The sequence below is a fragment of the Podarcis filfolensis genome (genome assembly GCF_964270895.1).
Source record: "Podarcis filfolensis genome assembly, chromosome: W".
NCBI classification, from domain to species: Eukaryota; Metazoa; Chordata; class Lepidosauria; order Squamata; family Lacertidae; genus Podarcis; species Podarcis filfolensis.
In genome coordinates this window covers 36,564,585-36,591,563 of record NC_139619.1, presented here as the reverse complement: position 1 = coordinate 36,591,563, position 26,979 = coordinate 36,564,585, and the positions used below count along the sequence as shown (strand labels likewise).

General features: G+C 40.2%; 1 protein-coding gene and 1 long non-coding RNA gene across 3 annotated transcripts in view; one reads left to right on the top strand and one right to left on the bottom strand.

The window, feature by feature from the left end:
- The window catches only part of LOC310753899 (ras-related GTP-binding protein A-like), a 48,867-nt gene extending 33,703 nt beyond the window's left edge, over positions 1–15,164 (bottom strand). The window contains exon 1 of one of the 2 annotated variants that reach the window (XM_083595247.1): positions 15,051–15,164. The gene's annotated coding sequence lies outside the window, so the exon portion shown is untranslated. The remainder of the gene's footprint in view (positions 1–15,050) is intronic. The other variant, XM_083595248.1, reaches the window with a different exon arrangement.
- LOC310753909 overlaps positions 1–26,979 on the top strand; it is a 395,356-nt gene that overhangs the window by 44,578 nt on the left and 323,799 nt on the right. The window lies entirely within an intron of this gene.

Below are 26,979 nucleotides of genomic sequence, written 5' to 3'. Positions count from 1 at the left end.
GAAAGCAAAAATAAAAGCAAGGAGGGACTCTAGGTCATCAACATTTGAGGAGTCTGTGATGCAACTTCTTCAGGAAATTAAAGCAGAAGTAAGAGGCAATCAAAAATCTATTCAGGATTTAAAAAATGACTTTGTTGAATTCACGCAAGATTTGAAAGAGGTGAAGACAGATGTATCTTCACATGAAGCAAGACTGATACAATTGGAAACTGTAAGAGTCCCTGATTTGGAAACAATTCAGCAGGAAGCTCAGAATTCAATCGTGTTTCTTCAATTGAAAGAGTGGGAGACCCATTTGAGATTGAGAGGAGCACCCCAGAAGGAGCAGGATAATTTAAAGGATTGGCTTATTGATGAATTTGCAGCCTACTGGGATCTCTCAAAAGAAGAACTAAATTCCTGGATTGATCGGACTTCCGGAGGCGGCGCGAAACTGTAATGGCGGTCCTCTTCTAGTCTGAAGAGGGGCTCCGCAGGAAAGGGTCGTTTCGCTGCGGCACAGCGACGACCCATCAAGAAAAACCACGAGCAGAGTGAGCTCGTGGCCGTGGGACTCGGCGGGCACCTGGAGCGACCCCGAAATCGCGAAAGGAACCCCGTAAGGGGCTCCGGAGTGAAAGAGGGGTAGCGGTGCTGTGAGTTCATCGCTCTTTCTGCGGGAGTGAAGCCGCGCAGCTGTTGCAGATGAGCGCCGACCTTTCTTCCTTTAAAGATTCGACTGAAACAACAAACCCGTGAGTAAGGACGTTAAATTCGGCAGTAAATTCTTGAAAAAAATTTTGGCTGTAACCGGGAGACGTTAAAAAGGAAGTCCGCCTCCCGGAGCTGCTTACAAGATCAAAGCAAGGGATCAGAGAAGCGAAAAGCGGCTGAAAAGGGATGTTTTAAAGAGGGACTTTCATGCACTTTCAGAAGTGACTGTTAACGAGAAAAGATAGACTTATTTGTGAGCAATTTTTTAAAAGGAAAATTGGAGCGATCCTCCCCAGTAAGATCATTCAAAGCTAAATTCCAAATCGTCGGGCTGCTGGAGGGGAAACTGTTTAACTGCGGAACTGTTACAAATTGTTACAAACTTTTACAGACGTATGGATACCCTTGAGCTTTTGAGCTTTAACAAGCTGGACTGGATACAAATTGTAGGCACCTTTTTGAAACTTTGTTAAAAGTTTAAAGTACTCTGCAGGACTTGTTTATTACCATTTGGGACTATTGCATTTCTGTTTTTTAACATACAGGGGACTTTAATGGCGGAAAAGTTGCCTTCTTCTTTTTGAAACTTTGGTGGTACTCCCCCTAGAGGATTTTGGGAATATAAGGCCTGGGAACAGCTTTTTATGTTTACTCTCTCTCACTGGATTGTTTTTAAATTGGATCTGTCTTTCCCATGGGACAATAACAATTTGACCTTGAACATTGACTGATGAGTGGTACAGGAAAGACAAGAGCAGCCAAAGCCAAGGAAGCTAAGGAGAAGGAAAAGGAAAAAAAGCAGGCACAGCTTGTACAAACAACTTTGACTCAGGGACGCAGATCATCAGTTCCAGCTGTGCTGGGCGTACAAAAGGCAGAAGCCGAAAAGTCTAAAATTCCAGCAGAGGAAGATATGGCAGCAGGAGCATCTGAGGGAGTTCTGAAACAAATCTTGGAGCAGTTGGCAGCTTTAAATCAAAAGGTTGACAACCAATCATCAAAAATTGACCAAGCTACATCTTCGATCCAGAAATTGACAGATCAGGTTTCCCAGCATACACAAGCAATTGAAAAATTGCAAGGAGCTACACAAGAAAACCGTAATTTGGCTGGGGAAGCTGTTCAAATTGCAACGGCAGCTAGAAAAGAGGTCGAGGAAGTTAGAGGCGAAGTTAAACCTTTGCATAAACAAATTGGTGAACAACAAGCCTACCTCTCGATGGTGGAATTGAAAAATCGTGAGAATAACCTCAGATTAAGAGCAATCCCAGAAATTGAACAAGAAGATTTAATTGGATTTTTGACAACAGAATTTTCAAAATTCTGGGGCATTAAGGAAGAAACTGACTTTAAAATAGTGTCAGCTTTTCGGCTGGGAAGATTGGTAAGGAAGGACAGACCCAGAGATTGTTTGATAATTTTGAGATCAAGGGAAGAGAGAGACAAAATATTAGGCCTACATTTCGCAAATACATTGGTGATACAAGATAAAAGGGTGGAAATTTACCGAGACATCCCAAAACAGTTATTGGACTTGAGAACCACTTATTCAGAACTGGCAAGACTGCTGAGAATCAACACAATTCGTTATAGGTGGGAGTTTCCACAAGGGTTATCATTTACTTACAAGCAGAAGAAGGTAAAGATAAAAACACCAGAGGATTTACAAAAGTTCCTGCACGATCACGGTGAAGATCTCCAAAAAGAAGCAGCAGCACTTTGTCCTCTACCACAAGTTGGGATTCCGCCTGGAGGCGGAGCAGGCCCTACACCCTCGGGACCAGAAGATACACCACTCTAGGTGTAACAAAACAGTACAGGATGTCTCTGCAGCTACTTAGTTGGAATATAAATGGCGGAAATTCTCCGGAAAAAAGAAGGAAAATATTTCACATATTGAAGAAAGAACAATTGGACATTATTTGTTTACAAGAAACCCATGTGACCAGGCTTCACAGAAAAGTCTTAGTTAACAAAAGACTAGGCCAAGAATTTATTTCATCAGACAAGGTTAAGAAAAGAGGCGTGGTGATATATGCCAAGGAGAGCCTGGCACCAAAATTTGTATTTAAAGATGAGCAAGGAAGAATCTTGGCGATTGAAATCCAGACACAAGGAGAAAAAATTTTGATATTAGGAATATATGCGCCAAATGACGGGAAATCAGAATTTTTTAAGAAGCTGCATGAGACCATGCTGGACTATATGGACTACAACAACATCATAATGATGGGAGACATGAATGGAGTGGTATCTACACATATGGATAAGTCTCAAAATCAAAACTTAACATCAGATGGCAGACTGCCTAAAACTTTCTTTGAACTGATTGACAATTTGGATCTGATTGATATATGGAGGACAAAAAACCCCCTAGGTAAAGAAGGAACTTTCTTCTCTGAGGCCCACCTGTCATGGACAAGGATCGACCAAATCTGGACATCTAGAGGGCTGGCACCCAAGACTAGAAAGGTGGAAATCTGCCCAAAAACATGCTCCGACCACAATGCTTTGAAACTAGAACTTAGACTTACCCAAACCGGTTCCTTCAGATGGAGAATGAATGACACCTTATTAAGAGATCAAGAGATTGTGAAAAAGGCCCAAAAAACGTTAAAGGACTATTTTGAAATCAACCTGAACACTACAGTTGAAAAAAGAATGATCTGGGACGCAAGTAAAGCCGTTATGAGAGGGTTTCTGATACAACAAAATACAATCAAGAAAAAGCTCTGGAATGGAAAGAAGGATAAAATATTGGAGAAAATATATCAAGGTGAGAAGAAACTGAGAACCAATCCCAAGTCAAAGGAAGTGCTGAGAGAAATCAAATTCCATCAAGCACAATACTCTAAACTGATAAATCAAGAGATCGAATGGAAAATCAAACAGATGAAGCAAAGATCGTTTGAATCAGCAAACAAATGTGGAAAGCTGCTAGCTTGGCAGCTGAAAAAAAGACAAAAGTTAAATACAGTGACAAATCTAGAGATTGAAGGAAGAATGGTTCAGAAACCAGAAGAAATCAGGAAGTGCTTCCACAGATACTTCAAAGAACTTTATGCACAAGGGCCTCAGAAAGAGTTGGAGATAGATCAATTTTTAAGGATAAATGGACTACCAAAAATAACCCAAGATAAAAGATCAATCTTGAATTGTAAAATAACTCAACAGGAAATTGAAGGTGCCATTCAGAATATGCAACTTGGCAAATCTCCAGGCCCGGATGGGCTTACCTCCAAATACTACAAGACTTTGAAGGACTACTTGACACAGCCTTTGATGGAGGTATGCAACCAGATCATGGAGGGGAAGAGGGCACCGGAAACGTGGAAAGAAGCATTCATCACATTGATACCCAAGCTAGAATCTGAAAAGACCCAGCTTAAGAACTACCGTCCCATCTCACTCCTGAATGTGGATTACAAAATATTTGCAGACATTTTAGCAAGCAGACTTAAAAAGGTCTTAAATGAAGTAATTCACAAGGACCAAGCTGGCTTTCTCCCTGGTAGACATTTATATGGAAATACCAGAAACATCATTGACATTTTGGAACTATTGCAAACCAATAGGAACACAAGGGCGGTTTTAATCTTCATTGATGCGGAGAAAGCATTTGATAATATATCTTGGAAGTTTATGAAGAAAAATTTGGAAGGGATGGGAGTGGGACGGGGGTTTGAAAATGGAATAGAAGCAATCTATTCAGAACAGAAAGCTAAATTAATAGTGAACAATGTGGTGACGGAGGAATTTAAAATTGAAAAAGGGACACGACAAGGGTGCCCTCTATCCCCTCTTTTATTCATTTCAGTCCTGGAGGTGCTATTGAACATGATTAGGGAGGACCGGTTGGTACAAGGGATAGAGGTCGGAGTGAAACAATATAAACTGAAAGCTTTTGCAGATGACTTAGTTTTGACATTACAGGAGCCAGAACCCAGTACAAAAAGAGTTTTAGAACTTATTCATGAGTTTGGTCGGGTTGCAGGATTTAAGTTGAACAAACAAAAGACTAAGGTTTTGGCCAAAAACTTGACATCTACAGAAACAGAGGGGTTTCAGAGAGAAACAGAATTAAATGTGGTTAAAAAGGTGAAATACCTAGGGATCTATTTGTCTTCCAAAAATTTGAACTTATTTAAAGACAATTATGAAAAATGTTGGTCGGAAATTAAGAAGGACTTAGAAATTTGGTCAAGATTGAAACTTTCCTTGTTGGGTCGAATAGCAGCTATAAAGATGAATGTATTGCCGAAAATGTTATTTTTGTTTCAGACCCTACAGATCGTGGACAGAGTGGAATGTTTTGGAAAATGGCAGAAGGATATATCTGGGTTTGTCTGGCAGGGCAAAAAGCCTCGAATAAAGTTTAAAATACTAACTGACTCGAAAGAAAGAGGAGGGTTTGCCCTGCCGGACTTGAGGTTATATTATGAATCTGCAGCCTTCTGCTGGTTGAAAGATTGGTTTTTGTTAGAAAACACTGATGTCCTGGATCTGGAAGGGTTTGATAATGCTTTTGGTTGGCATGCATATCTATGGTACGACAAGGTTAAGGTTCATAAACTGTTCAAAAATCATATTGTCAGAAAATCAATTTTTGCAGTCTGGATGAAATATAAGGACTTATTAGAGAGTAAAACCCCGAGGTGGCTATCACCAGTGGAGGCCAAGGCTCGAAAAAGACCCAATATGGAGGCCTATTGGCCGAAATATTGGGAAATAATCGAAAAAATTGGAGACAACTGGAAACTGCAGAGTAAGGATAAACTAAAAAATAAGGTGCGAGATTGGTTACACTATGCTCAAATTCAAGAGGTTTTTAAATTGGATAAAAAAGTTGGTTTCCAAGTGGAAAAATCGAAATTGGAGACAGAATTGTTAGAACCAAAAACTAAGGTATTATCGAGAATGTACAACTTGCTGCTTAAGTGGAATACACAGGATGAGACAGTTAAATCTGCCATGATAAAATGGGCACAGGATGTCGGACATAACATTATGTTTGAAGACTGGGAAAGGTTATGGAACAACGGGATAAAATTCACGGCATGTAGTGCCCTGAAAGAAAATATTATGAAAATGTTATACCGGTGGTACATGACCCCAGTCAAGCTAGCTAAGATATATCACCTGTCTGATAACAAATGTTGGAAATGTAAGGAGGCAGAAGGGACATTTTTTCATCTCTGGTGGACCTGCCCAAAAGTGAAGGCCTTCTGGGAAATGATTTACAATGAACTGAAAAAGGTATTTAAGTATACCTTTCCCAAGAAACCAGAGGCCTTCCTGCTGGGCATGGTAGACCAGAAAGTGTCAAAGAAAGATAGAACTTTGTTTATGTATGCTACCACAGCAGCAAGAATACTCATCGCAAAGAATTGGAAGACACAAGATTTACCCACGTTGGAGGAATGGCAGACGCAGTTGATGGACTATATGGAACTAGCTGAAATGACCAGCAGAATCCGAGATTTGGATGAAGAATCAGTCGAGGCGGATTGGAAAAAATTTAAAGACTATTTGCAAAAATACTATAAGCTGTATGAACTTTAAGACAGTGCATGTTTTTGGAAAGGTTACGCTTTAGCAAATATGATTAAGCAAATGGTAAAATTAATGACAAATGAGAAAAGAAGTCAATGTGAATCAAACATTTTATGTTTATTTTAAAAGGTAACAAAGTTAAGATACAATATACTGAATATGGGTACATAATAATGGAAAGTTCCAACAAGGTTTGAAATAAGGTAACAAATTGCTGATATTGCTACTACAAAGAACGCAGATCTGGAAGGTGTGGGGAAGTCCAATGGTTTTCTTTTTTGTTAAAAAAATCAAAAATTGTTTCTTGTATTTGGGTTTTTCTGTATTGTATTGAATTGTCAAAATTATGAAAAGAAACGTAATAAAAATTATTTAAAAAAAAAAAAAAAAATAAATTCCTGGATTGATAAGGCTTACAGATTTGGCCCGAAGAAAGACTCTAAGATCACACATGATTGCATGGTGATTTTTAAAACAAAAGAACAAAGAGAAATTATTCTGGGACATCACTATAAAAAAAGGGAAGGGGGTAATTTTATTTAAAGAGATCCCAAAACATTTTTTGGCCTTAAGAAATACTTACACAGATTTGGTGACTGCTTTAAGGGAAAAAAAGCATTTTTTTCAGGTGGGAGTTCCCAGAGGGTCTCTCTTTTAAATTTCAAGGAAGAAAACAATAGAATTAGAACTGTTGGAGAGAAAGAGAGATTTCTGGAGAAAAACGCAAAAGAGCTTGGTTTGGAAAGTCCCTCTTCATTGGGGGCAGGGGCAGTAGGCCCAAAAAATTAGGATGTCCCTAAAAATTTACTCCGGGAACGTGAATGGTTTGAATTCTCAGTGAAAAAGGAACCAAGTTTATCATGTTTTGGCAAGACAGAATTTTGATATAATTTGCTTTCAAGAAACACATTTTATTAGACTTCATAGAAAGATCATACAGAATAAAAAACTTGGACAGGAATTTATCTCATCAGACAAAGTTAAAAAAAGAGGCGTGGTTTTTTTATGTTAAAGAAAAATGGAATTCCAAGTTGTTGTTTAAGGATGAGGAGGGGAGATACATTGCTGTTGAAATTACTGCACAAGGTGACAAATTTCTTTTATTGGGAATCTATGCACCAAATGATGGAAAAGTGGAATTTTTTAAGAACTTGGACCTAAAACTTAATGATTATCTGGATTACAAATTGATTTTAATGGGGGACCTGAATGGAGTAGTCTCAACATTTATGGATAAGTCACAAGAACAAAAACTTCAAAACGCTGGCAAATTACCAAAGCTATTCTTTGATATGATGGATAAATACGATCTGTCAGACATATGGAGGCTACGGAACCCTATGGAAAGAGACTATACTTTTTTCTCAAATTCAAGCCAAACATTTTCGAGAATCAATTATTTATGGATTACTAGAGATTTGGTCCCCAGGGTTTGTAAAACTCAAATTTCTCTGAGGACTTGCTCCGACCATAATGCAGTGTCTTTGGAAATGAAATTGTGTCTGCAGGGTTCCTTCAGATGGAGGATGAATGATGAGTTGTTGAGGAATGAAGAGATGATTTGCAAGGCCCAAAGGACTCTAAAAGATTATTTTGAATTAAATACAAATACAGAGGTAGAAACAAGAGTCATTTGGGATGCCAGTAAAGCTGTGATGAGAAGTTTCCTCATACAACAGAATTCGATTAAGAAAAAGATACAAGATGAGAAAAAAAGAAAAAATTCTATCTCAACTAAAACACAAAGAAAAGAGTTTAAGATCAAGGCCAAAATGCCAACAAATACAAAAAGAAATTAAAGCTTTGCAGATTCAATTTTCTCAAATTATAAATCAAGAAACAGAATGGAAAATAAAATTAATGAAACAGAGAAATTTTGAATCTGCAAATAAGTGTGGAAAATTGTTTGCCTGGCAATTAAAAAAGAGACAGAAACAAGACAGAAACAAAATACTATCACAAACATTGTATCGGATGGGAAATCTGTGGAAAACCCTGCAGACATAAGGAAATGTTTTCAGAAATATTTCAAACAACTGGATAAAAAAGGTAAAGAAGATACGGATAAAACTGAGCAATTTCTTAAGGTAAATGAACTGCAGAAAATTCCCGGATATAAAAGATCCTTACTCAATGACAAGATTACAAGACAGGAAGTTGAGACAGCTATAAATCAGGTGCAATTAGGCAAAGCCCCAGGACCAGATGGTTTATCTGCCAAATATTATAAAACTTTGAAAGATTGGCTAATTCAACCGTTGGCAGATGTATGTAATAAGATTTTAAGAGGGGAGAAAGCACCTGAAACCTGGAAAGATGCATACATAACTCTGATACCGAAACCAGAACAAGATAGATTGGATGTTAAGAACTATAGACCAATCTCATTACTTAATGTGGATTATAAAATATTTGCAAATATTTTGGCCAATAGATTGAAAAAGGTCTTAATAGAATATATACATAAAGACCAGGCAGGATTTCTGCCTGGGAGACATATGCAAGATAATATTAGGAATATAATTGACATATTAGAAAAATTAGAGGCTAAAAGAAAACTGTAAACCATTATTAATGTTTATTGACGCGGAGAAGGCTTTTGACAATATTTCTTGGCTTTTTATGGAAAAAAAAATTAGAAAAAATTGAGGTTGGTCAAAAATTCTTAAACAGTATTAAGGCGATCTATGTTGAACAAAAAGCTAAAATTATTGTCAATAATGTGGTATTAGAGGAAATTAGAATCGAGAAGGCAGGTGCCCACTTTCCCCTCTATTATTTATTTTGGTTCTGGAGGTATTGCTAAATATGATGAGGAAAGAAGAGGAAGTTAAGGGCATTGTAGTAGGATCTAACCAGTATAAATTAAAAGCCTTTGTGGATGATTTGGCGTTAACTCTACAGGATCCAGAAACCAGTGCATTAAAAGCATTGGAGATGATTCTAATAGATGAAAAAGTCAAAGTGCATAAAGGCTTCCTAGGGCATATAGTCAGAAAGTCTATATATAAAATATGGGAGAAATATAAAAGATTCCTAGAACCGAAAACTCCGTGGTGGACATCACCAGCAGAAATTATCGCAGTGAAAAAATTAAATATGAAAGAAAACTGGGCTACCTATAAAATGGTATTAAAGGAAGAAAACGGAGAATTGGAATTAAAGGATTATACAGAAATTAAAGCTCATATTAGTGATTGGTGTCAATATATTCAAATTAAGTACAGATTAGCGAAAGATAAAAAGTTAGGATTTGAAAAAGAAATATCAAAATTCGATACTTAATACAAGAAAAATCAAAAAATATATCTAAATTGTATAATCTTTTTTTTTTAATTAATTTTTATTCAAATTTGCAATAACCAATCCAATTACAATTTAACATCCAATTTAACTTATACATCTTATAGACTTCCGTCAGCCTATCTGACAATTTCCATATTTTTCACAACTTTTCACATTCCTTAAAAAATCAAAAAATATATCTAAATTGTATAATCTGATCTTAGAGTGGGAAACAAAGGATGAATTGGTTAAAGCATCAATGATCAAAAGGGCGCAAGATATTGGGAAAAATATTATGTTTGAACAATGGGAAAAATTGTGGAAGGAAGATATGAAATTCACTATGTGTTATATATTGAAAGAAAATTATCTCAAAATGCAACACAGATGGTATTTAACACCTGAAAGAATAGCAAAAATGAATAAAAATTGTAGCGATGTCTGCTGGCGATGCAACACTGGAAAAGGTACTATGATACATATATGGTGGAATTGTTTAAACATCAAACAATTTTGGAAAACAGTATATAACGAAATGAAAAAAATGTTCAGATATTCATTTGGGAAAACACCAGAAGGTTTTTTATTGGGAATAGTGCCAGGAAGCCTAAAGGAAGAAGACAAGACCTTATATTTATACGCAACAGTAGCCGCAAGGCTATTGATTGCGAAAAATTGGAAAAGTGGTACTGTACCAACAAAGATAGAGTGGCTTGCCAAATTATTGGAGTACTACAATATATCCAAAACAATGGGAGAAATTGGAAGGATCTCAAAAGAGAAGGCAGACAGGGACTGGAAGGTGTTTAAAAGATACTTGCAAAACTATATCGAAAAATCAGAACTCCTATTAGAATAAACAATTTTTGTTTCAAATATTGGAATACTAAATAAGATGGATAACAATGTGTAATAGAAAAAGAAGTATGAAATTAGGTTAAAGGTGTGTGAAAGAAAGTAATAGAAGTGGAAAGAAATTGCAATTGAGTAGACTGGAAGTCTAACACAAAGGGTGAGGGGTGGTGGATGGTGATGGGAATTATCTGTGGGATTGAGTGTAGGTATGTTGTATGTATGTAGGTATGTTGTATGAAATGTATGTTTGTATGTGTATTAATGTTGAATTATTTTAACAATAAAAAAGGCATTGGAGATGATTCAGGAGTTTGGGCAACTGGCAGGATTTAAATTAAACAAGAGCAAAACCAAAGTTTTGGATAAAAACTTAGATAATGATGAAAGGAAAATCCTTATTGAAAAGACAGGCCTGGTCTTTTTGAAAAAGGTTAAATATTTGGGTGTGAATTTAACGGCGAAAAATGTAAATCTATATAAGGATAATTATGGAAAAGTGTGGAATGAAATAAAAAGAGATCTAGAGATATGGTCAAATTTAAAATTTTCACTTATGGGCCGAATATCGGTGGTAAAGATGAATGTATTGCCGAAAATGCTGTTTTTATTTCAAACCTTACCTATTATTGACAATGTTAAATGTTTTAAAGAAAGGCAGAAGGCGCTCTCCAAATTTATATGGCGGGGGGGGGGGGAAACCTAGAATCAAATATAAACTACTTATGGATGTAAAAGAAAGAGGGGGTTTTCCCCTGCCTGATTTGAAGATATACTTTGAAGCTGTGGCCTTCTACTGGATTAAAGATTGGATTAAATTAGATAATGAAGATATTTTGGACCTGGAGGGATTGGACAATCAATTTGGTTGGCATGCATATCTATGGTACGATAAGATAAAGGCCCATAGTGGTTTTAAGAATCATATAATTAGAAAAGCGCTATACAATGTATGGAGTAGGTATAAGGATCTCTTGGTACGAAAAACACCCAAATGGATTTCACCAATGGAAGAACAGGCCCCAAAAAAGCTAAATATGGAAAATAAATGGTTGAGATATTCAGATTTATTGTTAGAGGACAATGAAGGAGTTAAATTAAAACCATTTGAACAAATTAAAGATAAAGTGAATTGGCTTCAATACTATCAAATTAATGAACTATTCAAGATTGATAAGAGAAATGGTTTTGCAACAGAAAAAGCCAAATTGGAAACAGAGTTGTTAGACCCTAATGTTAAGAATATGTCTAAAATGTATAATTTGTTGTTGGAGTGGCATACAAAGGATGAACAAATTGAATCGGTTATGATTGACTGGGCACAAGATGTGGGACACAATATAATGATGGAGGATTGGGAGAAGTTATGGAAGAAAGGGGTTAAGTTTACTGCATGTATGATGTTAAAGGAAAATATTATGAAAATGATGTATAGGTGGTACTTAACCCCTGTTAAATTAGCTAAGATTTATCATAACTGTGATAATTTATGTTGGAAATGTAAAGAAAAGGAAGGTACCTTTTATCACATGTGGTGGACCTGTCCCAAGGTGAAGGCCTTCTGGGAAAAGATTTATAATGAATTTTAAAAAATGATGAAATATACATTTATAAAAATACCAGAGGCCTTTCTACTTGGAATAATGGGTTTTGAAATACCCAAGAAAGATGTAAAGTTATTTTTGTATGCCACAACTGCTGCCCGAATTTTAATAGCCAAGAAATGGAAAACACAAGAATTACCAACTGTGGAAGAATGGCAGATGAAAATGGTGGACTATATGGAGTTGGCTGACCTTACTGGAAGAATCCGCGACCAGAAAGAAGAGGAATACCAAGAAGAGTGGAAGAAATTTAAAGACTATTTGAATAAATATTGTAATATTAAAAATTAGAAATTGCTTTAAAGTACTAAATAGGCCTAGGATTAAATTAGGAGTTGATTAAATAAATGAGATCTAGAACTTTAAGAAAAGTTAAGAAATTGGACTTTAATTGGAATACTGTGTTTTAATAATGATATTAGAAAACTGCTACATTCAAATACAAGGAAAATCAGATGGGAGGGCCCAGAGGAAGTCCAAACTATGTTTATAAGGCTAGATGTTTAAACAACTACTAATTAATTTGTGTTATGTTGTTAGGTGTTTGTTGTTATGTTTTTATTTTTTTATTTTTGCTTAGGTTTGTGATTCTGTTTCTTTTTTCTTTGTTGTAGTATGTGCTATATTTGTAAAAAAACCTAATAAAAATTATTTTTTAAAAAAGGGAACACCAGTAGGTTGCTGTTAGATGAGCGTCACGCTCTTTGGGGGGTGTATTGGAAGATAATTCCCACAGATAAGAAAGGTCACAGACTGTTTAGGGATTTAAAGGTTAGCACCAAAACCTTGAACCTGATTCGATACTCCACCTGGAGCCAATCCAGCTGATGAGCAACCAATTGAATGTGGGCTCTCCACAAAGTCCAAGTAAGAACTCATGCATCTGCATTTTAGACCATTTGGAGTTTCTGGAGCAGTCTCAAGGGTAGCCCTGCATATCTATCTATCTATCTATCTATCTATCTATCTATCTATCTATCGCATTTATACCCTGCCCTCTCCAGCTCAGGTGTAGAGTCCAGTCTGCAGGTGACTACTGCATGGATCACCATGGCTAGGCTGGAAAGGTACAGGTACGGTACCGATCGCCTAAGCTGACATAGATTCAAAAATTCCAATTTGGCTACATTTGTGACCAATGCCTCCATAGAGACAGAAGCATCCAGTTTCACACCGGGACTCCTGATGGCGGCTACAGGTGACTATTGCGCCCCATCACGAGCTGGGAGCTGGCAAACCAATGCAATTTTCTTAAGAATGGAATTGGGTTTCCCCAATTCCATTCTTAAGGAAATCAGCCCTGAGTGCTCACTGGAAGGACAGACCGAGAAGCTGAGGCTCTAATATTTTGGCCACCTCATGAGAAGAGAAGACTCCCTGGAAAAGACCCTGATGTTGGGAAAGATGGAGGGCACAAGAAGGGGACGACAGAGGACAAGATGGTTGGACAATGTTCTCGAAGCTACCAGCATGAGTTTGACCAAACTGTGGGAGGCAGTGGAAGACAGGAGTGCCTGCCGTGCTCTGGTCCATGGGGTCACAAAGAGTCGGACACGACTAAACGACTAAACAACAACAACAATGCAAAAACTCTGAGGATCCATGAGGATCCGTGCTTCGGAACCACGTTTTTGTGCCATGGAGTTTCCAGGAAGCCGTGGATCCTAGATTTTTGTGGTGCAGGCTGTGACCCTGGCTATGATGTGTGATTTGACGGTGAGTTAGGTTTGGCCCAATGCAAAACGTTTGAGGATCCATGAGGATTCGTGCTTCAGAACCAAGTTTTCGGGCCATGGAGTTGCCAGTAAGCCGTGGATCTGAGTTTTTTTGTGGTGCAGGTTGTGGCCATGGGCATGATATGTGATTTGACAGTGAGTTTGGGGTGGCCCAATGCAAAAAGTTTGAGGATACATGAGGATTCGTGCTTCAGAACCATGTTTTTGGGCCATGGAGTTGCCAGTAAGCCGTGGATCTGAGTTTTTTGTGGTGCAGGCTGTGGCCATGGGCATGATATGTGATTTGACAGTGAGCTTGGGATGGCCCAGTGCAAAAAGTGTGAGGATCTGTGTTTTTTAACCATGTTTTTGAGCCACTGCGGCCCCATGAAACAGTGGATGAATGATTTTTTTGATGCTGCCTACAGAGTAAGACGTGGTCTACAGTATCATGGTGGTTTTAGTTACAGTGGTACCTCGGGTTAAGTACTTAATTCGTTCCGGAGGTCCGTTCTTAACCTGAAACTGTTCTTAACCTGAAGCACTACTTTAGCTAATGGGGCCTCCTGCTGTCACCGCGCCGCCAGAGCCCGATTTCTGTTCTTCTCCTGAAGCAAAGTTCTTAACCTGAAGCACTATTTCTGGGTTAGCGGAGTGTGTAACCTGAAGCATATGTAACCTGAAGCGTATGTAATCCAAGGTACCATTGTAATTTCAATGAAAAAAATATATAAATTCATGAGGATCCGTTTAAAATCAGCTGGATCCGCCTTTTACCCTTTTCCTGATAATAATAATAATAATAATAATAATAGACGTTGGCTAGAGTTATAATAGTATTATTAATATCATCATCATCAGAGAAGTTGGCTACAGTGGTAATATAATTATTATTATTATTATTATTATTATTATTATTATCATTAGGGAAGTTGGCAAGAGTTATAATAGTGTTATTATTAATAATAATATGGACGTTGGCTAGAGTTATAATAGAATAGTAACAACAATAAATAATAATAATAATAATAATAATAATAATAATAATAATAATAATAAATTAGTAGTAGGAGTATTCGGGGTGTGGCGACTCCGAGCTCCAGGCCCTCCAGTCCTTCCCCAGCGCCACATTCCCCTAAGGAACCAGAGTTGCTCTGAGCAAGTGCAGAGTGCTTTCCGCCTCTTGGGGCTTCCGAGGCGCTGGGGTTGCTCCGGGGACCCCCCAGGGACCAGAGTGCCTTTGAGCAAGTGCAGAGCGCTTCCCGCTTCTCTGGAAGCCAAACCCTCCCTTCTATTTTTCTTTTCCCGGCTAGGCCGCAAAAGCCCTGGCCTCGCGTGATCCACTCACCCGACGACAGGCGGCCGCGCTGGGGGAAGAATCGGCAGGGGAGACGCTGCGGCGCGAGCGACCTCTCCCTCGACGTCGCTGGAGCGTCAGGTGACTTCAAGCAAAGGGCAGCGTGACGAAGCCACGTAAAGGAAGGGCAGGGGCAAGCGCTGTGAGCGGACGTCGCAGAGTCGCGAAGCGGCCATGTTTGGGAAGGGAATGGAGAAAAGGAGTCTTTGAATGCCAAGACTGATGTACAGAGAATGGAGCCCAGGGGTCATCTAGTCCAACCACATGCCAGGCACCAATCCCAGCTCTAGAATGCCGGAATGATTGACAGGGAGAGAAGCGCAGGGTCATCTGGGAAGAATATCGCGCGGGGCAACGCAACCATAGGTGGCAAAAGAGTAACAACTCATTACAGTTTCCCATATGGTCTAGCAGTTAGGATTCTTGGTTTTCACCCAGGTGCCCTGGGTTCAACTCCCCGTATGGGAAACTGGCTTAAAAAAAAATATTTCCTTTTCTGAAATAAAACAATTAAAAGCAGTGGAAGATGAATAACAATTAATTAGAGCCCCTACGGTTCGACTACCCCATTTCAGAGACTATAAACACAGGTCACAGTCACGTGGTGTGAACTCGCTCGGCCTAACAGCCTACCTTGGCAGGGTTGTTGTGAAAAGGGCTCCAAGACAGGGAAGGATTGGGAGCTCTTGGGAGGAAAAGGGGGGTTATCTATCAATCAATCAATCAATCACGCCCCTCCACCAACAGCCGCCCTCCTCCTTCTGCAGAGAATCCTTCTCTGGCGCCGCCCCAGCATCAGTTGAGCGGTTCCTCCTGCAAGGAAACTCATCTCTTATCTGGCCCCGCCACTCCTGCAGCAACCGCCATCTCCTCGCCTCACGCTAGCCCCGCCCTCCAGAAGCAGCCAACCACTCACCGCTACCTTTCCCTCAGGCAGGCCTCGCCCCCTACGCTGGCTCCGCTATTCAAGCCGCTCTCGATCTCCGATCGCATCTCCTCCTGTGACAAACCCCGCCTTGTCCCCTCCTTCCCGCTCTTCTTCCCCGTCGCGAGAGCCGCAGCGTCACGTGATAGTTCAAGATGGCGCCCGCGCGTTTAGGAGAGCCGGGATTTCCCTCAGGTGAGCCAAAGCCGCCTTCAGTTTCCTATTATTATTAATATTAAAAATATTTATTAGATTTATGTTGCCCCCGACCCCTCCAGTTTCCTACTAATATTAATATTCATATCATTTGTTAAATTTATGTTCGCCACAGACCCCCCCCCAGTTCTCTATTGCCTCCAAACTCCTTCCAGTGTCCTACTAATATTAATATTAATATCATTTATTTAACTTATGTTCCCCCCAGGCCCCCCTCCAGTTTCCTACTAATATTAATATTACTGTCCTTTATGAAATTTATTTTGCCCCACAGACCCCCTCTAGTTCCCCATTGCCCTCCAAACCCCCTCCAGTTTCCTATTAATATTAATATTACTATCCTTTATTACAGTTATATTGCACCCCAGACCCTCCTCCAGTTTCCTATTATTAATATTTTTATATATAAAAAAATTATTAGGAATTTCAACATAACATTTTATCAAGAATACATCATCCTCATCCCCCCTCCCATTTTTTCCTCCCCAATAAGGAAAAAACCCACTCTCCAACCCCCCGGACTTCCCTCAGCTCCTCTCTCTGGTTTTTCAGCATACGTTATTCTCTACATGTTATAAAATTGTAAACATCCTTAATTTATCTATCTATATATTACCAATAAAAGGTTTGTGAATGTTTATTCAAAACCTACCAAGGAGTCCAGTTCATTTTGTTGTTTCTTTAAGGAAAAAGGTAAAAGGAGGATCTAGACGGATCCTCGTGAATTCATATGATTTTTTCATTCAAATTAAATAAAACCACCATGATACTGTAGACCATGTCTTACTCTGTAGACAGCATCAAAAAAATCATGCATGCACTATTTTGTGGGGCCGCAGGGGTGCAAAAACATGGTTAAAAAACACGGATCCTCATGGATCCTCATGATTTTTGCACTAGATCAGCCCAAAGTCACCATCAGATCAAACATCATGGCCATGGGCACAGCATCCACCACAAAAATGACGGATCCACGGCTTCTTGGCAACTCCATGGCCCAAAAACGTGGTTCCGAACCACAGATCCTCATGGATCCTCACGCTTCTTGCATTGGGCCAACCCAAACTCACCGTCAAATCACATATCATAGCCAGGGGCACAGCCTACACCACAAAAAAACTCGGATCCACACCTGCCTGGCCATACTGTGGCCCAAAAAACGTGGTTCCGAAGCATGGATCCTCATGATTCTTGCACTAGATCAGCCCAAAGTCACCATCAGATCAAACATCATGGCCATGGGCACAGCATCCACCATGAAAATCACGGATCCACGGCCTCCTGGTGAAACCGTGGCCCAAAAACGTGGTTCCGAACCACAGATCCTCATGGATCTTCACGCTTTTTACATTGGGCCACCCCAAACTCACTGTCAAATCACACATCATAGCCAGGGGCACAGGCTGCACCACAAAAATCACGGATCCACGGCTTCTTGGCAACTCCATGGCCCAAAAACGTGGTTCCGAACCACAGATCCTCATGGATCCTCACGCTTCTTGCATTGGGCCAACCCAAACTCGCTGTCAAATCACATATCATGTGCAGGGGCAGAGCCTGCACCACAAAAAGCGAGGATCCATGGCTTTCTGGCAACGCCATGGCCCAAAAACGTGGTTTTGAAGCACGGATCCTCATGGATCCTCATGCTTTTTGCATTGGGCCAACCGAAGCTCACCGTCAAATCGCACATCATGTCCAGGGGCACAGCCTGCATCACAGAAAACTCAGATCCACTGCTCCCTGGTCATACCGTGGCCCAAAAACGTGGTTTTGAAGCACGGATCCTCATGGATCCTCACTCTTTTCACAGCTTTCCTGGAGTCCACCACGTGTTTTTAGAAAAAGAACAGGATTAGTGGTGAATTGTGCCCAGCATGACTTCAGATTGTTCATAGTACATTTGATTGACTGCAGGGGCATACGAAGGGGCAGCGGGGTGATGGTGCCCCGGGGTGCCATGCTGGGGGGAGGGTGACAGTACGGTCGCTGTACTGGCTGCCGCTTGTGCGGCGTCCGTGTGGGCTGCCACTCTTGCGGCAACTGTACAGGCAGCCCCTCTCGCAGCGACCGTATGGGCCATATGGGCAGCTGCTCTCGCGGCGACTGTACAGGCTGCTGCTCGCGTAGCGTCCGTACAGGCAGCTCCTCTCATGGCAGCCGTACAGGCTGTATGAGCAGCCGCTCTCCTGGCGACCATACGGGGTGCCGCACGCGCGGCGTTCATACGGGTTGCCATGCATGCACAGTCCGTATAGGACATTGTGTGCAAGCCCATCATCCAGGACTTGTTACCATATTATAGCTGCCACAAAATCTATCGGCATGCCACCAGAACCAGGGAAGCCTCGTCAGTTGCAGCTCACACAGTTGAAGCGAAATAAAAGACAGAAGAGTAGATCGGGAAGAAAGTTCCCCAGACTGCAGGAACAGATAACAGTAGCTCCAGCATCTGATTCAGTGCAGGCTGCTGAGGGGTTGGACTCCTTAAGATCACCAACTGACTATGAGACACCTGGAAAGCACTCAACCTCAGATGACCTCCACTCCCCTACCCTCAGCCCTAACTCTGTTGAGTATTTTTTTTGTTATGAGACTGAGTGTTTAGGGCTGATGCTGTAGCATTCTTGTCTGGTGGCTTGATGGAAAAACAGAAAAGTGACCCTCACCTAACTCTCCAATGCCCTTCAACAAGAATGCTGTAGGAAATACTGCTAAGCCCAAAGGGAGGCAAGAATTTGCTTCAGCTCACCCGGTTAATGGAAGAGCAAAAGCTATGCGTGTGTCATTCTCAATCAGTCTACTTTCAGGACTGATTTTATTTTATTTTATTTTATAAATTTTTTATTGGTTTTTCAACACATATTAAAAGACAATACAACACAATACATAAACAAACAAACATATAAACACGTATAATTTCTTAACCTTTTTTTCCTTAAACCTTCTTTCAGCGACTTCCCCATACCTCCCTTTTCTGCATCCCTGTTTTAAATCTTTCCAGCAACCCCTAATTTCAATTACTTGTAGCACTTTCTTTAAATTCTTTTTCTCATATCCAATTGTTTGTCACTGCAATTCTATTTTACATTACCCAAGACATTTTAACACTCATTAATTTTACAACAATTCTTAAGATAAACTTTAAATTTCTTCCAATCTTCTTCCACCGTCTCTTTCCCTTGGTCACGGATTCTGCCAGTCATCTCAGCCAGTCCCATGTAGTCTATCACCTTTGTCTGCCATTCTTCCAATGTGGGTAGTTCTTGTGTCTTCCAGTACTTTGCTAAGAGTACTCTTGCTGCTGTTGTCGCATACATAAAAAATGTCTTATCTTTCCTTGACACCAATTGGCCTACCATGCCCAGGAGAAAGGCCTCTGGTTTCTTCACGAAAGTGCATTTAAGCACCTTTTTCATTTCATTATAAATCATTTCCCAGAAGACCTTGATCCTTGGGCACGTCCACCAAAGGTGGTAGAAAGTGCCTTCAGTTTCCTTACATTTCCAACATTTGTTATTGGGCGTATGATAAATTTTTGCGAGCTTGACTGGGGTCATGTACCACCTATAGATCCTTTTCATAATGTTCTCTCTTAAGGCGTTACATGCCGTAAACTTTATGTCGGTAGTCCATAACTGTTCCCAGTCAGCGAACATAATGTCATGACCAATGTCTTGTGCCCATTTAATCATAGCTGATTTAACTGTCTCATCCTGTGTATTCCATTTCAACAGCAAGTTATACATTCTTGACAAATTCTTAGTATTGGGTTCCAAAAGCTCTGTTTCTAATTTTGACCTCTCCACCTGGAAGCCAATTTTCCTGTCCTGTTTGAAGACTTCATTTATCTGGTAGTAATGAAGCCAGTCTCTTACTTTAAACTTCAATTTCTCATAACTCTGCAATTTCACTTTTCCCTCCTCGTACTCTATAATTTCCCAATATTTTGGCCAATTGGATTCCATATTGAGTTTTTTCACTTCCTTAGCTTCCATTGGTGACAACCACCTGGGGGTTTTATTTTCCAACAAATCTTTATATCGAATCCAAACATTATATAATGCTTTCCTAACAATATGGTTTTTGAAGCCTTGATGGATTTTAACCTTGTCATACCATATATATGCATGCCAGCCAAATCTGTTATTGAACCCTTCCAAATCCAAAATGTCTGTGTTTTCAAGAAGCAGCCAGTTTTTCAGCCAGCAGAAAGCCGCTGATTCGTAATACAATTTTAAATCCGGCAGGGCAAACCCCCCTCTTTCTTTTGCATCAGTTAGTATCTTAAATTTTATTCTGGGCTTTTTGCCCTGCCAGACAAATCTAGATATATCTTTTTGCCACCTCTTGAAACAGTCCATTTTATCCAAAATCTGCAGTGTTTGGAACAAAAATAACATTCTCGGCAAAACATTCATCTTGATAACAGCAATTCGGCCTAACAAGGAGAGCCTCAAATTTGACCATATTTCTAGATCTTTCTTCACTTCTGTCCAGCATTTCTCATAATTATCTTTAAATAGGTTTACATTCTTAGATGTCAAATTAATCCCCAGGTATTTCACCTTCTTTGCTACCATTAAACCAGTTTCACTCTGAAACTTCTCTCTTTCGACAACTGTTAGATTTTTGTCCAATACTTTCGTTTTTTGTTTGTTCAACTTAAAACCTGCTACTTGACCAAATACTTGTATTAACTCTAAAACTCTTTTCGTACTAGTGTCTGGCTCTTGTAGAGTTAGTACTAGGTCATCTGCAAACGCTCTCAGTTTATACTGTTTAGCTCCGACCTGAATCCCTTTAACCAGCTGGTCCCCTCTAATCATGTTTAATAAGACCTCCAGGACAGATATAAAAAGTAGTGGGGATATTGGGCATCCCTGTCGTGTCCCTTTTTCAATAGCAAATTCTTCTGTTACCACATTATTTACAATCAATTTTGCTTTTTGTTCAGAATAAATTGCACCTATACCATTCTCAAAACCTTGGCCTACCCCCATCCCTTGGAGATTCTTTTTCATAAAACTCCAAGAAATGTTGTCAAAGGCTTTCTCCGCATCCACAAATATTAATACTGCCTTAGTATTAATATTAACTTCCAGTAACTCCATAATATCTATTATGTTTCTCACATTGTCTGACAAATGTCTTCCTGGAAGAAAGCCCGCTTGGTCTTTGTGAATCTCCCCCGCCAAAACTCTCTTCAATCTTTTTGCCAAAATGTCTGCAAAAATTTTGTAATCCACATTAAGTAATGATATAGGGCGGTAGTTCTTAACCTGATTCTTCTCAGTCTCTGACTTTGGTATAAGTGTAATATACGCTTCTTTCCACGATTCAGGTGCCTTCTTCCCCTCTAAAATTTCGTTACAGACCTCCTTCAACGGTTGTATAAGCCATTCTTTCAAAGCTTTGTAGTATCTGGAGGTCAGTCCATCAGGCCCTGGAGATTTTCCCAATTGCATATTTTGAATGGCTCCCTCAATTTCTTGATCAGTTATCTTCTGGTTCAAAATCACTTTACTTTGTTCAGAAATTTTTTGTAATCCATATTTTTAAAGAAATTCTTCTATTTCTTTTTCATTCACCGGCCCTTGTGCATAAAGTCTCCTGAAATAACTCTGAAAACAGTTTCTAATCTCATTTGGTTTATAAATGCTCTTTCCCTCCACTTCTAGATTTGTAACCGTATTCTGTTTTTGTCTCTTCTTCAGTTGCCATGCCAGGAGTTTCCCACATTTATCTGCCGATTCAAATGTCTTCTGTCTCATTTGTTTTATTTTCCATTCTATCTCTTGATTCATCAGTTCCATATATTGTCTCTGGTAAAACTTAATTTCTCTCAAAATTTCATGTGACTTTGGTTTAGATCTCAATCTTTTTTCTCCTTCTTTTATCTTTTCCAAGATCTTGTCCTTCTTCTCATTCTGTCTCTTCCTTTTTATGGCATTCTGTTGTATTAAAAATCCTCGCATGACGGCTTTACTTGCGTCCCAAATTACTCTTTTTTTCCACTTCTGTTCTCAGATTTATCTCAAAGTAGTCCTTTACCACTTTCTGGGCCTTTTTATACACCTCTTCATCTCTAAACAGGGAGTCATTCATCCTCCATCTAAAGGAACCAGCTGTTGTTGGGTTCATCTCCATCTTTACAGCATTATGGTCGGAGCAAGTCTTTGGGCAGATTTCTACTTTCTTAATCTTTGATGCCATCCCACTAGTTACCCATATTTGGTCAATTCTAGTCCAAGTCATTTTTGCCTCAGAAACGAAAGTTCCCTCTCTCTCAAGAGGGTTCCTTGTTCTCCAAATGTCAATCAAGTTCATATTGTCAGTCATTTCGAAAAAGGTCTTAGGTAGTCTCCCATCCTTGGTGATCACCTGTCTTTGTGCTTTGTCCATATTTGTGGAGACCACTCCATTCATGTCTCCCATTAAAATTACATTATAGTCCAAAAAGTCCATTAATGTCTCATGCAATTTCTTAAAGAATTCTGACTTCCCTTCATTCGGTGCATAAACTCCTATTATCAATAATTTTTCTCCTTGAACTTGAATTTCAATTGCCAAATATCTTCCTTGTTCATCTTTAAATATTAATTTAGGGGCCAACTTTTCCTTTGCATAAATCACCACTCCTCTTTTCTTCACTTTATCCGATGAAATAAATTCTTGTCCTAGTCTTTTATTAATAAGTAATTTTCGATGTACTCTAGTCACGTGGGTTTCTTGTAAACAAATCAAGTCCAATTGTTCTTTTTTTAAAATATGGAAAACCTCCCGTCTTTTCCTGGGAAGATTGAGTCCATTACAATTCCAACTTAGAATTTGCAGAGACATCTCGTTGTTTACTTAGTTACTCCTCCAGCTGCTCCAAGCAGATCTTCTTCTGTTGGTGTTTTAGTCCCAAAGGATAGGTTTGAAATGTCTGGTAAGTCTTCTAGGTCCGTAGGTTCCACCGTTTCCTTCGAAAGGTCCTCCTCGTTCCTTGCCAAAAATTGTTCTTTATCTTGCACTGTTTTTATCTTGATTTTCTTTCCTTTATAGTTGAAAGACAGGCCTTGTGGGAACTCCCATCTGAATAGTATGTTGTTCTTTCTCAATAGGGTGACCAAATCCTTGTAGTAGGTCCTCACTTTCAAGATATATTTAGGAATATCTTTAAAAATCTGCACACGAAAGTCTTCAATCTCAAGGGCTCTTTGAAAATGTAAATTTAATATCTTATCTCTCTCCTCCTGAGATCTCAGAGTTATCAAGCAGTCTCTTGGGCTCTTTCTGTTCTGTCTCCTGCCCAGTCTGAAAGCAGTTGTTATCTTGAATTCCTCCTCTTTCAAGCTGTCCTGCCAAAATTCCAGATATTCTTTTGTAAGATAGTCTATCAAATTGTCCTTTTCGCTTTCTGGGATCAATCTTAATCTCAAATTTCTACTTTTCCTCTGTAGTTCCAATAAAGACAGGGCAGCATCATGTTCTTCCAGCTTTTTACAGACTGGTACTAACTTTTCCTGTGCAGTTCCTGCAGAGGTTTTTGCCTCCTCTGCAGAGGTTTTTGCCTCCTCCGCAATCTTTCTAGTTATCTCATTTTCCTGGACTAATTTATTTATTGTCTCTGTATTCAAGTCCAATTTTGTTGACAATTCAGTCAGCTGTTTGGAGTTTTCAGTGCTCTGCTTTGTGAGCACTTCCAGAGATTCATTTATTTTGACTAATGCCTTTGTTACTGTCACTGTATCCATGGAGAGGGTTGTAGCAGCTGCAGTTGGATTTGTAATTGAGCCCCTTCTTTTGTGATCAACTTTACTCTTAGCTCTTGTTATTCTCTCTTCTGTTGGGCCACTCATATCCCAAGGTCGTTCCCACGGGAATTATTTTCAGATGGAAAATTCCACAAGCCTGTTCCTTACAGTAAAAATAATAACTATTTTCCTGCAGCCTCTAGAGGGAGCAGTACAAAGTTCCAAGTACAAAGAAACAAAAGTTCCCTTCAGAGGTAACAAAAGTAACAACCAATTGTCCAATATTTTCCAAGTAATGTCAAATTGTATCTTTCCAAAGTGCCTGACTTGTGGCAAGTAGAGTCTTTACTTATTGTAAAAAGGCAAAGCACCAACTTTGTAGCAAGTCTCTGATGACAGCTCTCAGTCCCGGTGACTCACTTTCCAAGCAGTCCTCCCCAAGGGTTCAAAACGGCAGAAATTTCCCCTTCTATGCTTCTTCCATGCAGGTACAACAAATCACAAATCTTCCCCCCCTGCCCCTGCCTGCTACGGGGGGGATTTGAGTCCAATATCCGAGTCCGTCAATTTTAAAGCTGCTTCCTGTCAAATTGCAGCTTCCTATTTCGTTGCTTTAGTTACATGCAATCCGAGGAAGGCAGACTTCCTTATTTTTTGCCTTCTCCGTTTTCAGCCAATTTCTAGATATTTTCTTTTGAAGATGTTGTTCAGTCTTACTCACGGGTAATCCAATTAAATTCCGAATGTCAGGAAGGAATCGGCGCTCTCCGTCAATGGCAACGCGGCTTCACTCCACGGGCTGGGTAGCGGCTCTCAGCACCGCGCTCCCCGATGCCGCTCCGGAGCCTTTAAAAAGGCTCCTTTGCAGTAAGGGGGGGCGCTTAAGGTGCCCACCGAGCCTCCTTGCTCTCAGGCTTCCGCGCCTGAGATTTTAGGGGTCCCCGCTTCGCCGTAGCGGTCAGACCCGAACTCGCGAAGCAGCCTCCCTGAGCGGAGCTCAACGGGAGGCGGCCATTAGACGCTGACGCCGACCGGAAGTCTTTCAGGACTGATTTTAGAACCCTCTTATATCAGGCCACATAGTCACTGGAGGTGGCCCCATCATGCAGACTTGTCTATCCACACAGGGACCATCTATTTTAATATTTTTTTCTGATACTGGATTTTAAGTTACAGTTACATCTTTTAAAACAGCTGTCAGTATATCACACTGTATTCCACTTGCCTTCCAAAGGAACACGTGGCTCTCCCCACATAGCGGGTTAGGTTGAGACCGCTGATCCAAAGTGATCAGTAATTTTTACGGTAATTACAATCCTGCTTTCCCTTGTACCAGCTTACCTTGACTTCAGTAAGGCCTTTGGAAAGGTCCCCCATAATATTATTGCAAAAAAGCTAGTAAAATGTGGGCTAGACAAAGCTACTGTTAGGTGGATTTGTAATTGGTAGATGGGCTGAACCCAAAGAGTGCTCATCAGTGGCTCATCTTCATCCTGGGAAAAAATTGACTATTGGGGTTCCACAAGGTTCTGTCCTGGGCCTGGTGCTATTCAATATTTTTATAAATGATTTGGATGATGGAATAGAGGGCATGCTAATCAAATTTGCAAATGACTGCAAACTGGGAGGGGTTGCTAATACACCAGAGGACAGGGTCAGAATTCAAAATGACCTGAATAGCCTAGAGAGCTGGGCCAAAACCAACAATATGGGGTTCAATAGGGAGAAATGTAAGATACTACACCTGGATAGAAAAAATGAAATGCAGAGGTGGGGGACACTTGGCTTGACAACAGTACCTGTGAAAGGGATCTGGGAGTCTTAGTTGACCACAAGCTGAACATGAGTCAACAGTGTGATGTGGCAGCTAAGAACACCAATGCAATTCTGGGCTGCATCAATAGGAGTATAGTGTCTAGATCAACTGAAGGAATGCTACCACACTATTCTGGTTGGTCAGACCACACCTGAAATACTGTATCCAGTTGAAGAAGGATATTGTCAAGTTGGAGCATGTCCAGAGGAAGGTGACCAAAATGTAAAAGGTCTGGAATCCAAGCCCTATGAGGAGAGACTTAGGGAGCTGGATTTGTTTAGTCTAGAGAAGAGAAGATTAAGGGGTGACATGATAGCCATGTTTAAATATTTGAAGGGATGTCATGTTGAAGAGGGAGCAAGCTTGTTTTCGGTTGTTCTAGAGACTAGGATGCAGAATAATGGATTCAAACTATGGGAAAATAGATTCCACCTGGGCACGGTAATCCAGTCAGGGAAAAAGGGAGGCAGACTATGTTTAGGGCACCGTTTCCAGCCCCTTCCCCTTTTTGGGGTGAGCATAGTGGATCCTAAAAAGGACTGCTCAGTCATGGATACAGCTGCTGAGCTGCTCAACTGCCTCATTCCTTGAGTCAGAACGACTGACAGCCCATGTGTCAGTTCATGACTAGGGGCTTCACATTCCTGCCCCCGTAGCCATTTAGTGATCGCCATGGGGGGAGGGGTTGGGGGGTTGGGTTTTTGGAAGATGCCTGTGCGTGAATTGGTTTTATGTGTGTAGATCAGTGCACGCTGACCAACGCACAGTCTTCGCAGTAGGGCTCTGTTCTGATGGCATGAGTAGTCACGACGAACTGGTGGATCCTATCTGCTGCAGCCTTCATTCGCCTTCACAGCCGTTGTAACACACTGCTTGTTATCACCTGCCTGTTCTGCCGTTGAGGACTTCTTGGATCATTCTTTGTCTAGCTCCTTCCCTGTTATGTACTAAGCTTGGATCCTAGAACAATAGGCAAGTAGGATCCTAGAATGCAAGAACTGATTGGCTTGCAGGAAAAGACCAATCAGGATCCAGGAGGGAGGCAGAATCAGCCAGTCAGACGGGACTCATTGTGTAAATAATGTATATAAAAGCCTGAGGTTTGGGGGGAAATTCAGTCACTGTTTTACAAGCTGCAATAAAGAGCATGAAATCACTACAGGACTTTGAGCATATTTCATTCCCTTTGACGCTAGCGCCTTGGGTGACCCTGCTGGGAGT